Consider the following 13,942-nt stretch of genomic DNA (forward strand, 5'->3'; position numbering starts at 1 on the left):
GTCGGTGAGGACAAGTCCCTCATTTTCCTTACACTCTCTCCTTTCTGCATCATCTATGCCCTTAGATTTGTACCCTTCGAATCCTTGATATTCACTCCATCCTCAGCTCCACAGCACTTTTGTACATATCTGAAATTCATTTAAATGTCTGTCTCCCTCCCCTAGACTATAAATAAGCTCTTTGTGGCAGAGAGCAGGTCTACCAACTCTGTCATGTTGTACTCTCCCAAGTGCTTAGTACAGTGGTTTTGCACACAGTAACCACTCAAATATTATTGATTGACTCATAGGGACCCCGGGCAAGTCGCTTCAAATCTTCATGCTTTTTCCTCATCTGCAAAATGGGGAGAGTGATACTTGCTTCTATCTCAAAGGGATGTGTTTTGTGAGGCTAAAATGAGATATTTGATGCGAAAATACTAAGTGCTATAAATTTACAAGGTGTCAACTAAGAGCTTGGAGCTGCATCCAGCCCATTACCAGATGGAGCAAAAAGTAAAAATATATACACATTTCATTTCACATGAGACTACACCACTTGTAAATATGCTAATAAACATGATACAGGTCAATTTTGACAAAAGAGAACCTTTCTCAATAAATGTCTTAAACGTTAGATACCGGGGACTGTGAAAAACAAATATTCTGATGATACGTGGCCCTCGAGAGTTGACCAAAACTCCAGTCCAATAATTCCCTACCCTAATCTATCTTCGATCATTTAGGGGCAGGAGCAGATCCAGGTTTTCTGACTGGGGCATTTTAGCAATTAATTTTCTCAGTATCGTTAACAAAGAGGAATACTAAAGAACTCTCTTTGTAATTCAGGTTTCAGGGCACATGGTCTCACAGTGGTATACAAGGATGTGGGACCCAGGCATCCGGTACTGCAGTCTCACATTTTTTGGCCAACCACCAGCTAACAGGTCTAAAGAAGGTAAAGTGGGAGATGGGTTAATGGCCTGGGTTAGAAAAGAAATAATCCATAAAGAAATAACTTCTGGCCCCCGATTAGAAAGGAGGAACACCTCTCCCTCAGTATTTCTGGGGTATGCTGAATGACAGCTAGAAAGCTCTCAGGGAGGCGGAGGAATCACCAGGATCTGCCATTGTCAGGTACTCTCTAACAGCAGACAACCTTCTTAGATGATTTAAGATCCTTTTTAGTGCTGGGATATTTTAAATTTCACTCATTAATGTCCATTTTCAGAGCATACAATTCTAAGATTTAACAAGCTTCTCACATTTATACCACTTCATCTTTTCTTATAGAGGGCATAATCAATTAATTTGACTGTTTACAGAAAACACTATTATTCATTACTGCTAAAAGGGAAAACAAGCCCCAAAATACTATGATTTATTTTCTTCCCATGTCCCCCTTTTCAGAGAGAAAATAAATTATGACAATTCAGTGTATTTGAAGTATTTCTCTGAATAGCAGAAAAAATATCCAAGAAAAATTCCTAAACAAAAATCAAATGAAATTACAATACGGGGTCGATAAACTCTCTACCACAGTAGCCCAAGAAAACTTTTCAAAAACAAGGTTATTTACAGTATTTCTGACCATTTTTCTCTAGGAAGCTTGGCAGCTGAGAGGAATGCATCATAATCATATAAATACTTTTTCTTGAAAAAAAAAGGGAGTTCAAACAATAGAATCAAAGCTTTATATACAGTAGTTTGCAGGTGTTTGAAGAGAAATGTGAATGTAAATGCCAGAAACGACACATAAAGCATATTTACCAAGTAAACTGAACCAGGTGAAGTGAAAATAACTTTAGGTTAGAAATCAGAAGAACCAGTTTCTAATTCCAGTTCTTCCTAGAAGCTGTGTCATTTTGGGCAAGGTAACTTGTTGGGTTACCCCTTTAATTTGGAGGTAAGAACCTTTAGGAGGGCAACAGAAAAGTTCTGCCACTCACTGAACCTTTTGGCCTGGGAGCTGACCCACGGTAGATCTGGTCCGCTGGAGTCATTTTGGGTGCCTTAGGAATCTCTTAGCAGCAACTCACACACGCCCGGCCTGAAGCCGACAAAGGAGACCACGGTACGAGCAAGGGGGAGCCCAGTAATTCATAACTAGAGTGGGGAGGTCCTGAATGCCACAGTGGAAACAAACAGCGGCTACTGGAAACCTCTTCAAGAAATCCACAGGGAGGACTTATTTGGGTTCATTTTGCAAAACAAAACAAAACAAAAAAAACTGGATGCATTAATCAGGTTTCATTCAGTAAAGTTAATGAATAGATATTTTAAAACTAAAAAAAAGGGATGGGAAGAATACAGCCCTGTGCTCTACACAGTTTCAAAGTTTCAGTTTCAGAAATCCCAACTGTGTGGATTGGTGGAAACCTTTTTTATTGTTAGAAAAACTGCACAAAATTTATAATCATTCTGTTATCACAACACATTTCCTCTTTAATTCTCCTTCTCCCAAATAATATCTCCCAACTACCACTTCAAAACCTATATACCAGTGACACTTTTTCACTCAGAGAGCACGCCCACACAAATTGACTTCCCCTAATATTTAAGCACTTGTCCATTTTTTTCCTGTCTCTTCAACTTGTAAATTATTTTGGGTCTGTCTCCCCTACAACACTGTAAGCTCCTTGAGGACAAAAATCAGATCCTCTAATTCTACTATACTCTCCCAAGCACTTAGTCCGAGTACTCCCAAGCAGTACTATGCACACAGTAGGTGCTCCAAAAATACTAGTGATTGACTGATTGAAAATTCCAGGCAGTTCACAGGTTCTGCAAAAGTCCCCAAGGATGTACCGGGTGAGCACAAAGCTCCATCCCAGCTCGGCTGGAATAGCCCTGCAACTCTTACTCCCGCTCTGCTCCACGGGGTATTATGTGTTCAGAAGGTGGGCCACATCAAATCAACAATGAGAGCTCACCCCTTGAGTTATTACAGAGTGCAGCAAATTGTATTATGGCCTGCAGGGTCCATGGGGGAACACCAGCTGCTCAGCTCTGCCTTTGGAAAATAATGATTGTGGAATTTGTTAGGTGCTTATCATGTGCCAAACACCATACTGAGGGCTGGGTTGGACAAAAAGCTAATCAGGTTGGACAGCCTTTTTTTTTTAATGGTATTTCTAAAGCGATTACTAAGTGTCAAACAATCATTCAGTCATTCAACAGCATTTATTGAGCAGCGTGGCTCAGTGGAAAGAGCCCGGGCTTTGGAGTCAGAGGTCATGGGTTCGAATCCCGCTCTACCACTTGTCAGCTGTGTGACTGTGGGCAAGTCACTTCACTTCTCTGTGCCTCAGTTCCCTCATCTGTAAAATGGGGATTACGACTGTGAGCCCCAAGTGGGACAACTTGATTCCCCTTTGCCTACCCCAGCGCTTAGAACAGTGCTCTGCACATAATAAGCGCTTAACAAATACCAACATTATTATTATTATTGAGCGCTTACTACGTGCAGAGCATTGTACTAAGTGCTTGGAAAGTACAAATCGGCAACAGATAGAGACAGTCCCTGCTCATTGACGGGCTTACAGTCTATTCTAAGTGCTGGAGGAGATACAAAGTTAATTAGGTTGAACAGAGTCCCTGTCCCAGCATGGGGCTCACATTCCAAGTAGAAGGGAGAACAGAAGAACTGAGGCACAGAGAAATGAAGTGACTTGCTCAAGGTCACAAAGCCAGGAAAATAAAACAAAAGCCTGCAGGATTACCCTGGGCTTCAGATGAAGTTAAAAAGCAGACAATCATCTGAGATAGAAAAATTGCACTAAATGTACAATCAAACATTTTGCTGACAAAGTTTTCCACCCAGGCCCTTGCTCTTTTGACTAGGCCATGCTGCTGTCCCTTGTCCACCATGGGGCTCAGAATCTAAACAGATGTGTGGAAATGAAATCATTTCTGATTTGGGCCAACTCACTTGGGCTTTTAGGTGTCTCTGCCACTGTGCCACAACTAGGTGGACCCAGACCAGCACTGGGAGGTTGCCAGGACTGGAAGACAGATCAAATTGGCTGCAGACTGTAACCTTGTTGTGGGCAGGGTATGTGTCTGTTTATTGTTGTACTGTACTCTCCCAAGTGCTTAGTAGAGTGCTCTGCAGAGAGTAAGCACTCAATAAATATGACTGAATGAATGAATTGGCTCTGAGATGAGACCTGGATTTCTGACTTGTGCAAGGTTCTAAAAGGAGGAAGGTACACTGAGAATGAGTTACCTTGGTGTTGTGCTTTTGGAAATTTAAAAAAAAAACAGGTTTTTCCATAAATTGAGACTAAATTTTCTCCTGAAAACAGGGGCTTCTAAACTGATAACTCAAATTAGAAAGAAAAGAATAAGCACCCTAAATTAACCTCAGGTTTAAATTAACTTCATTCTGTAAAAATAACATAATTAAAGAAACAAGCTGGTTTCAGTATTGTTACCACCACAACACAACTACTTCCATTTTTGATCTGTATTTACTTTTAAAGAAACATACTGCTTTAGACAGCAACATTGAGGTTCAAACCTGAAGAAAAAAACTCAAATGTCTTCTGAACTACATTCTACATGGCATCCATCTACTTAATAATCAAAATTGAATCTTCACAAAAGCATCATTACAACTCTGGAAAAAAATATTAAGATTCAATTAGCCTTATGGAAAATACACATTTAAAACTCATACTTTTTTAAATGTTCAAGTTTGAAGAAATTATTCCTTAATGAGTAAGAAAGAAATGAATGTGACTACTGCCCTATGAGTAAGATTTCAGGAAAATAAGACAAAAACCTGAAGGATTACGCTGGGCTTCAGATGAAGTAAAAAAGCAATCATCTGAGGTAGCAGAATGTTTGATTATACATTTAGTGCAATTTTTCTGACAATAAGAAGAAAGTTTTCCACCAATCCACACAGTTGCCAAGCATTTCCAGGAATTATCATCATGAACACCGTACAAAACCTGATTGCCTAGTCTCCTCTAGCTGGAAATTCACAGCTTTGCAACAGCATTTTCAGCTAGAGCATACCCAAGCTACCTACAAAAAAAGCATAACCTACCCACTCTCTGAAATTCCACAGCCTAAGTAGAGGGACATGACAGACCTGCTTAGCTTTTGTGATCATCAAACTGTTTCTGAATTGCAGCAAGAAAAAGTTTAGAGAAGGAACACTCAAAAAGAAACCTCTTAAGCATGAATTTCTAAACTACTGAGCTATTGTAGCCATCTACAGAATCAACAAAAATTTAAAAATGATTCCAGAAGCTAGCAAATACCTACTTAAATTATATAGTCATCTCCTCTCATTTTAGAATTGCTAAGTATAGGGTACTCGGAAAACAACAAATGATTAGTAGAGTATGTTTATCAGCACAAAAGATTTAAAATGTAAACACTTCACTGGAAAATCTTAACTGATCTTATCCTGGGTGGTTTTCTAAGGACCCCTAATGCTACCTGGCACAGTCAATTAGTTTGCTGTCTGTCATTAGGCTTAGTACAGTGCTTTGCACATATTAAGTGCTCAATAAATACCACTGATTGACTGAGTAACCTTCAAAGAATTCAGCAGTGATCAACAATAAACTCCCTTTACTTCCGGGTAGCAACTTGTTCACTATAATTACAGGCTATGTACAGTCTGTTTTCTTTATTTGTATTTCATGGACTTTTCAGTTGTACTTTAGGTCCTTGGGGTACTGTACTGGGCAAGCAGTGTAAAAAAAAAAAACAACTCAAAATATACTTAGTGCTGAACACATTATAAAGACATGGTCCCAGAGTTTGTGAAACTAAGACTTCTTTAAAATTCCAAAATAAAGCACAAAGATAAGACTATAAACTCTTTGTGGCCAGGAAACAGTTGTATTGGACTCTCCCAAGCACTGAGTATAGTGCTCTGCACATGGTAAGTGCTCAGAAGACACCTTTAATTTCAGTTTAAGGCTGTCATTTTTCTCAAAATAAAATGATTTGTATGAAAAATAAAAATAAAAGGATTAACCACTTGCATAGTCAAACAGATTTCAAAAGAGAGGTCACAACTTCTCTATGCCTCTTCTCATGTTCTCCCTCCTACTTAGACTGTGAGTCCCAAGTGGGACAGGGGGTGTGTCCAACTTAATTAACTTGTATCTTCCCCAGAGTTTATAACAGTGGTTGACACATAGTAAGTGCTTCATAAATAATAATAATGATAATTCTGGTATTTGTTAAGTGCTTATTGTCTGCTAAAAGACAGAGGAACTAATCACTCACCTCAGAGACGGCTTTTCCAGAAAAGGCTAATTAGATTTATTATTAGTTTATCATATTAGAACCACTGATTTCCCAACTATAAAATTCTGCTATAATACAAAGCCACTGCAGACAGAAATGTAAACAGTACTTTCGACTGGTCTTCACTTTCACAATTTAAAACAAAATGCACTTTATTCTATAAAAGGAAAGGGCTGAGTGACTACGGTAACAATTACTGATTTCAATAAAAAAAAAGTCATCAATGCTTTTGTTTCAATGGAACTGTTAAATATAGTAAGTAGCTAATAGGTAAACAAAGATGGTTTACTTATAATTTTTAGATATCATCAGTTACTTCAAAAGTAATTTGATATCTTGTGTTCCTGACTGAATTGAATTCATCATTCGCTAATCAAATATATTACAGAGGAACACAATAACTCAAAGGATAAGAAATCATGCCATCACCAGATGCTAGAGCGACTGCCAAGTGTCATTTCCGAATTTCAGGGGAAGTAAACATTACTAAAGAAATCACATTAAAAAATTGCAATTTGTCTATAATAAAGAGGCCTTTCACTTTATACAAATTCACACTTATGATGATGATTATGACATTTGTTAAGGACTGTCAAGCACTGTTCTAAGCACTGGGGTAGATACAAGCCAATCAGGTTGGACACCATCCCTGTTCCACAGTCTGTCTCCATTTTACAGATGAGGTAACTGAGACAAAGAGGAAGAGCAGTGATTTGCCCAAGGTCATACAGCAGATACAAGGCAGAGCCGGAATTAGAACCCAGGTCCTTCTGACTTCCAGGCCCGTGCTCTATCCACTACGTCATGCTAATTCACGCAAGTGGTGTGGACATCACCTTGCCCCCTCCTACCTCACCTCTCTTCTTTCTACTGCCCACCCCGCACCCTCCGCTCCTCAGCCACTCACCTCCTCTCTGGGCCTCGTTCTCACCTGTCCCGCCGTCGACCCCTATCCCACGTCCTACCGATGACCTGGAATGCCCTCCCTCCTCACATCCACCAAACTAACTCTCTCCCCCTCTTCAAAGCCCTTCTGAGAGCTCACCTCCTCCAGAAAGCCTTCCCAGACTGAGCCCCCCTTTCCCTCTGCTCCTCCTCCCCTCCCCATCGCCCCTACTCCCTCTGCTCTACCCCCTTCCCCTCCCCACAGCACTTGTATTTATTTGCACATATTTACTACTCTATTTTATTAATGATGAGCATTTATCTGTGGTTCTATTTATCTACTGTGATGATAGTGATGCCTGTCTACTTGTTTTGTTTTGTTGTCTGTCTCCTTCTAGACTGTGAGACCATTGTTGGGTAGGGATTATTCTACCTGTTGCTGAACTGCACTTTCCAAGCACTTAGTACAGTTCTCTGCACACAATAAATGCTCAATAAATACGATTGAATGACTGAACCTACATTGTCATCATGGTTATTTATTGAGTGCTTACTGTAAAGCTCTGTATTTAATGTTTGGAAGAGTACAACATAATTGGTAGACACAGTCCTGCCCACAACAAGTTTATAGTCTACATGAAACTGTATTCTCTTTTGTTATGCCATTTCTAAGAATAATAATAATAATAATGTTGGTACTTGTTAAGTGCTTACTATGTGCAGAGCACTGTTTTAAGCGCTGGGGTAGGCACAGGGGAATCAGGTTGTCCCATATGGGGCTCACAGTCTTCATCCCCATTTTACAGATGAGGGAACTGAGGCACAGAGAAGTGAGTGACTTGCCTACAGTCACACAGCTGACAAAGGGCAGAGTTGGGATTCAAACCCATGACCTCTGACTCCCAAGCCCGGGCTCTTTCCACTGACCGTGAGTCCCATGCAGGATGGGGACCGGGTCCCGTCCGATTAGCCGGTATCTGACCCTACCTCTTAGTAGAGGGCCTGTCCTAGAGTAAGCACTTGACAAATGCCAGGATTAAAAAAGGAAAGAGCGCTCAGACCGGCCAATTGGCTGAGTGGGAGGGGGCAGATTCCGGAGATGTTATGAAGAAGGGACAGACGGGATTTTGGGGATCGGGATCAGATGGGGGGGTCGAAAGGAGATACAGGTGCCAGGGTGGTGCGGTCACCTGTGAGGAGAGGAGGGGATTTGTAAAAACGAGGGACATCTGTTTTTAGTTCCTTGATCCATGAGCTCAAAAGGTGCACTAAGAAGCACTGTTCTCAAAAATGAGAACCATTTTGAGGAGCTGAGACTTGGTTTTTTGTCTCTGAAATAATTTATTTAGGACACTGCTTTTACATTTCATAGTAGAAGATGCTCACTTTTGGACTGGAATCTAAGCCAACACTCCTAACCCGCCTACCCACCTCCTCCACCCCACCTCCACCACACACACACTTCCCACTTTGTAAAATTGAACTCACTTCACTTTATGTTGCTTTTTTCTCAGAAACCATTCTCACTGTAAGATGGAGGCCTGCAAATTTTTCTTAATTATGATCTATTCACTAAGGAAAATACTTTTCCAAATGTATATTTCTGAAAAATTACACAATTTTATTTAGACCCCTTTCTTATTCTCAAATCGTACCTTTGTGACAAAGATTTTATAAGCAGCAGCATGGCTTTAGTGCAAAGAGCATGGGTCTAGTAGCCAGAAGATCTGGGTTCTAATCCTGATTCTACCACTTAGCTGCTGTGATCTTGGACAAGTCACTCTTCTGTGCCTCAGTTACCTCATCTATAAAATGGGGATTAAATCCTCCTCCCTCTAATTCAGACTGTGAGCCCCATGTGGGACATGGACTGTGTCCAACTTGACTGTTATAACTATTCCAGTGTTTAGTCTAGTGTGTGCCTGGGACCTATAAAGCACTTAAATACCATTTAAGAAAATATATTCTATTTCCCTTGTGGTTTTTGCTCCAAAGCTTCATCCTATTTCTTTCATTTATCCAGTTGCCTTTATCTTTGTATAAATCTATTTTCTTTCATTTAAAAAAGTTCATTTCAAGATTTTTATCTTTTCACCTTGGGTTCCCTGAATCCAGACAGCAATCGCCAAAGTGGATTCCAAATGGCTTGGAAGATTTCTTTTTAAAAAAGGCCTTAGAGAACTATGGTGGGAGAAGAGATAACCCATGTTGAGATTGCTACCAGAACCTCTGTCTGTGACTGCTATCACCCCTAGACTGTGAGTTTATTGTAGGCAGAGAATCTGTGTGTCATCGTATTGGACTCTCCCGAGCACTTAGTACAGTGCTTGGCACACAGTAAGCACTCAATAAATATTATTGAATGAATGAATAGCAGGGTTGTGTGGTGGCCACAGGGAGGGATGCTAGACTGATGAAGAACTTGACCACCAAAAGAAAAATCCAACTTCCTGGAAGACAAATCTTTTCGCTAGGTCTTCCCTAGCGCTCAAAAAATTGTGACAGTCAAATGGCTTACTGTACACCTGAGTGAAACTCCTCCTCTGCCTTCCACCCTCCAACTGCAGGTGTCCCTCAAGGTTCAGTTCTGGATCCCCTTCTATTCTCCATCTACGCCCACTCTCTTGGAGAACTCATTTGCTCCCATGGCTTCAACTACCGTATCTATACGGATGATTCCCAAATCTACATCTCCAGCTCTGATCTCTCTCCATCTCTGCAGTCTTGCATTTTCTCCTGCCTTCGAGGCATCTGTACTTGGATGTCCTCCTGTCACGTCAAGCTTAAGGTGTCCAAAACATAAACTCCTTATCTTCCCAGCCAAATCCTGTCCTTCCCCTGACTTTCCCATCACTGTAGATGGCACTACCATCCTTCCTGTTTCACATAACACTGACCTTATCCATGACTCTTTTTCATTCAATCCACATATTCATTCTATCACTAAATCCTGTTGATTCAACCTTCACAACATTGCTAACATCTGCCCTTTCCTCTCCATCCATCTTAATCCAAGTACCTATCCTATCCCACCTTGATGATTATCCACCAACCTACCTCCCCCCCACTTCAGTCCATAGAATCATTTTTCTACAAAAATGTTTAAGCAACATTTCCCCACTCATCAAGAACCTCCAGTGGTTGCCCATCCACCTCTGCATAGAACAGAAACTTCTTACCACTTGCTTTAAAGCAGTCATTGGCTTTGCCCCCTCCACTTCACCTTGCTACTCACCTACTTACAACCCAGATCACATACTTCGCTCCTCTAATGCCAACCTACTCACTGTACCTCTAGACTGTAAGTTCAATGGGGGCAGGGAATATATGTGGTATTGCTGTTCTGTACCCTCCCAAGTGCTTACTACAGTGCTCTGCACACAGTAAGCGCTCAATAAATACAAATGATTGATTGCTTCAATCGCATCTATCTTGCCGCTGACCCCTCACCCCCGTCCTGCCTCTGGCCTGAATGCCCTCCCTCTTCATATCTGACACAATTACCCTCCCCAGTTTCAAAACCTTATTGAAGGCACACCTCCTCCAAAAGGCCTTCCCTAAGCCCTCATTTCTTTTTCTCCCACTTCCTTCTGCATCTCCCTTATTTGCTCCCTTTATCCACACCACCCCCACAGCACTTAGGTACATATCTGTGATTTATTTTTACTACCACCTGCCTCCCCCTCTAGACTGTAAGCTTGCTATGGGTAGAGAATGTGTCTGTTTTATTGTTTTGTTGCATTCTTCCAAGCGCTTAGTACAGTCCTCTGCATTCACTAAGCACTCGATAAATGACTGATGATTAAAATGTCAGAGGAGAGCTCCCTCCTCACCTCCATCTCTCTGCCCCATCGCGGGTTGCCGGTGATGTGGTTGGTTGTTACTGGGATTGTGGGAGCACAGCATTGTCAAGGAAAGTAGCAGAAAAATAGGGAGACCTGACACCACAGTGGAAATTATCCCCCTGAACAGCCGCCTTGCAGTAGTCACGCTGCCTTTCTATCAGCTTGCTGAGAGATGGCAGTTAGGATCACATTGCCAGGAACATGACACTCTGCCACGTCAGCCTTTTAGTCACCTAGGTCCAGGTTGATCCGGGCCTGCTGACGAGGGCCTTGTCCGCTCCTACTTCACTGTACTCCTCTCCTACTACAACCCAGCACCACACACTTTGCTCCTCTAACGCTAATCTTCTCATGGTAACTCGATCTCCTCTATCTTACTGCTGACCCCTCACCCACATCCCGCCTCTGGCCTGGAACGCCCTCCCTCCTCAAATCTGACGGACAATTACTCTCCCCCTCTTCAAAGTCTTATTGAAGACACATCTTCTCCAAGAAGCCTTCCCTGACTAAAGCTCCCCTTTCCTCTTCTCCCACTCCCTTCTGCATCTCCCTGACTTGCTCCCATTATTCATCTCCCATCCCAGTCCCACAGCACTTATGTACATATCTGTCACTTATATTGATGTCTCTCTCCCCTCTCTAAACTGTAAGCTTGTTGGGGGCAGGGAATGTGTCTGCTTATTGTTGTATTGTACTTTCCCAAGTGCTTAATACAGTGCTCTGCACACAATAAGCGCTCAATACAATTGAATGAATGAATGGGACCATGGTGCCACCTCCAGCAAAGGCAAAGCAACCACAATACTCCACAGGGCACCAGGAAGAGTGGAAGTTCGCTCTAGCTCTACTAAATGCCAAGGTCTGTTCTGACCGGACTGGTGCCCACATCTTAGCAGTTCCAAACTTGGGGCAACGCACTCATCCCAGGGCTACCTGTTTGGGGGTGTTTTTGCTGTGGAGATCATTCATGTAAAATTTTAGATTTTTTTTTTTTTGACATAGCATTAGCGTAAAATCCAGAGAAATTGGTACTAGTTTATGAATGTGAATCAGCACATTATGTCCTGGAAATTCTTTCGCTGGATCTGCTATAAAAAAAAAAAGTGACGTGCTGCCCCACCAGGAGGAACAAAAGAACCCACATTCCCCAGTGTCAGGGCATGAACTGGTTTTTAAGTCAGGACCAATGTAACGAGAACCCTATGTGCTACATAACTGGGACGAGTTGGAGGGTGAAATGGGTTCCTATCCCCCTCTTCTCCATGGTGATTAATCTGCCCACTTTTACTATTTATTTCACTACAGTCAACAGCCAGTTATACCTGTTTGAGCTTGAACACCTCCAGGTGTCCTTTCCCAGCTCCCTGTTTGTGGCTAAGGCCGGGGAAGGTGACAGAAGGAAGGAAAAGAGTGGGAAGCATGGCAGGTAAGGTGCTGCCCCAGACTAGAAAACCCAGGCCAAACCAGAAGTGTCTGGAGCTTCATTTCCATGGGGATTTTGTCAAGCAACTGCTGCAGTTAGTTCCCTTGGTTCAGTCATATAGCTCTCTCCTCCCTACTTATTCTTGCTTTTCTCCTACTCCTACCAGGCCCACGCGTTTCACTCTTCTAACACTAACCTTCCTTCTGGGCCTCAAACTCATCCCTCTCACCACTGACTCCTTGCTCACACTTCCTCCTCCTCCTTCATAGCCAACATACCAGTACTTTCCCCATCTCCAAAGTCCCACTGAAATTACAGTTCCTCTAGAAAGCCTTCCCTTACTAGTCTCTACATATTTCCATGCCTGTGTCATGTCTGCACTTGAGTTCATACCCACTAAGCACCCCCAGCCCCTCTCTCCACAGTACTTATGCATATAGCTTTACACTAGGTTCATTCATTCAATCAAATTTATTGAGCACTTCCTGTGCATAGAATACTGTATTAAGCACTTGGAAAGTGCAATTTAGCAACAGAGACAATCCCTACCCAACAACGGGCTCACAGTCTAAAAGGGGAGAGACAGACATCAAAACAAGTAAACAAGCATCAACAGCATGAATATTAATAAATAGAATTACAGAATTATAGTTGCTTCCCCTACCTGTAATTTATTTTAGTGTCTGTCTTCCCCAACAGATGGTGAGTTTCTTGAGGGTAGGGATCAGGTCTATTATTACTCTCTCCCCCAAGCATTCAGCACAGTGCTCTGGACCAAATAAGTACTTAATAAATACTACTGATTGACTGACTGAATTCAATTCTCAGCAGCCTAGAGGACTAACTGCATATGTGAAGCAGCACCTTCGAGAAGTGAGCCTTAGGGTACTTCTGATTCAGTGTTCACTTCCAAGCCGGTTAGGATCTAGATATTGCAGCTTGGAATGTTCCTCTCAATAGGTACGCAGACCTCCAGAGCAAAGCTCCTAACTATTCCTCACCCTTGTTTCTCATGCTTCTTGTTGTGGTTATTTTTTAATGGTAGCTCAAGTGCTTACTATGTAGACACTGTACTAAGTGCTGGAGTAGGTACGAGCTAATCAAGTTGGACAAAAATCGATGTCCCGTGAAGGCTCACAATCTTAATCCCCTTTTGCAGGTGAGGTAACTGAACCACAGAGAAGTTAGGTCACTCACCCAAAGTCACACAGCAGACAAGTGGTGGAGCTAGGATTAATCAATGGTAATCAATTAATCTGGGTGCAGAGCACTGTACTAAGCATTTGAGAGTATGATACAACAGAATTAGCGGACATGTTCCCTGCCCATAACAAATTTACAGTCTAGAGGGGGAGACATATTAATATGAATATGTAATTTTTGCACATATTTTAAAATTATATAAGTCCTTTGGGGTTGGGGTGGGGTGAATAGAACTCAGGTCCTTCTGATTCCAAAGTTTGTGCTCCATCCACTAGGCTACACTGCTTCTTCTGTTTCTGATCCATGGTTTACATCTTTTCCCCAGCTTAAA

General features: G+C 41.9%; 1 protein-coding gene across 3 annotated transcripts in view; it reads right to left on the reverse strand.

The window, feature by feature from the left end:
* Positions 1–13,942, reverse strand: part of GPSM2 (G protein signaling modulator 2) — a 55,537-nt gene that overhangs the window by 21,326 nt on the left and 20,269 nt on the right. The gene's annotated exons all lie outside the window — the stretch shown is intronic.

This window comes from Ornithorhynchus anatinus, chromosome 4 (genome assembly GCF_004115215.2).
Source record: "Ornithorhynchus anatinus isolate Pmale09 chromosome 4, mOrnAna1.pri.v4, whole genome shotgun sequence".
NCBI lineage: Eukaryota > Metazoa > Chordata > Mammalia > Monotremata > Ornithorhynchidae > Ornithorhynchus > Ornithorhynchus anatinus.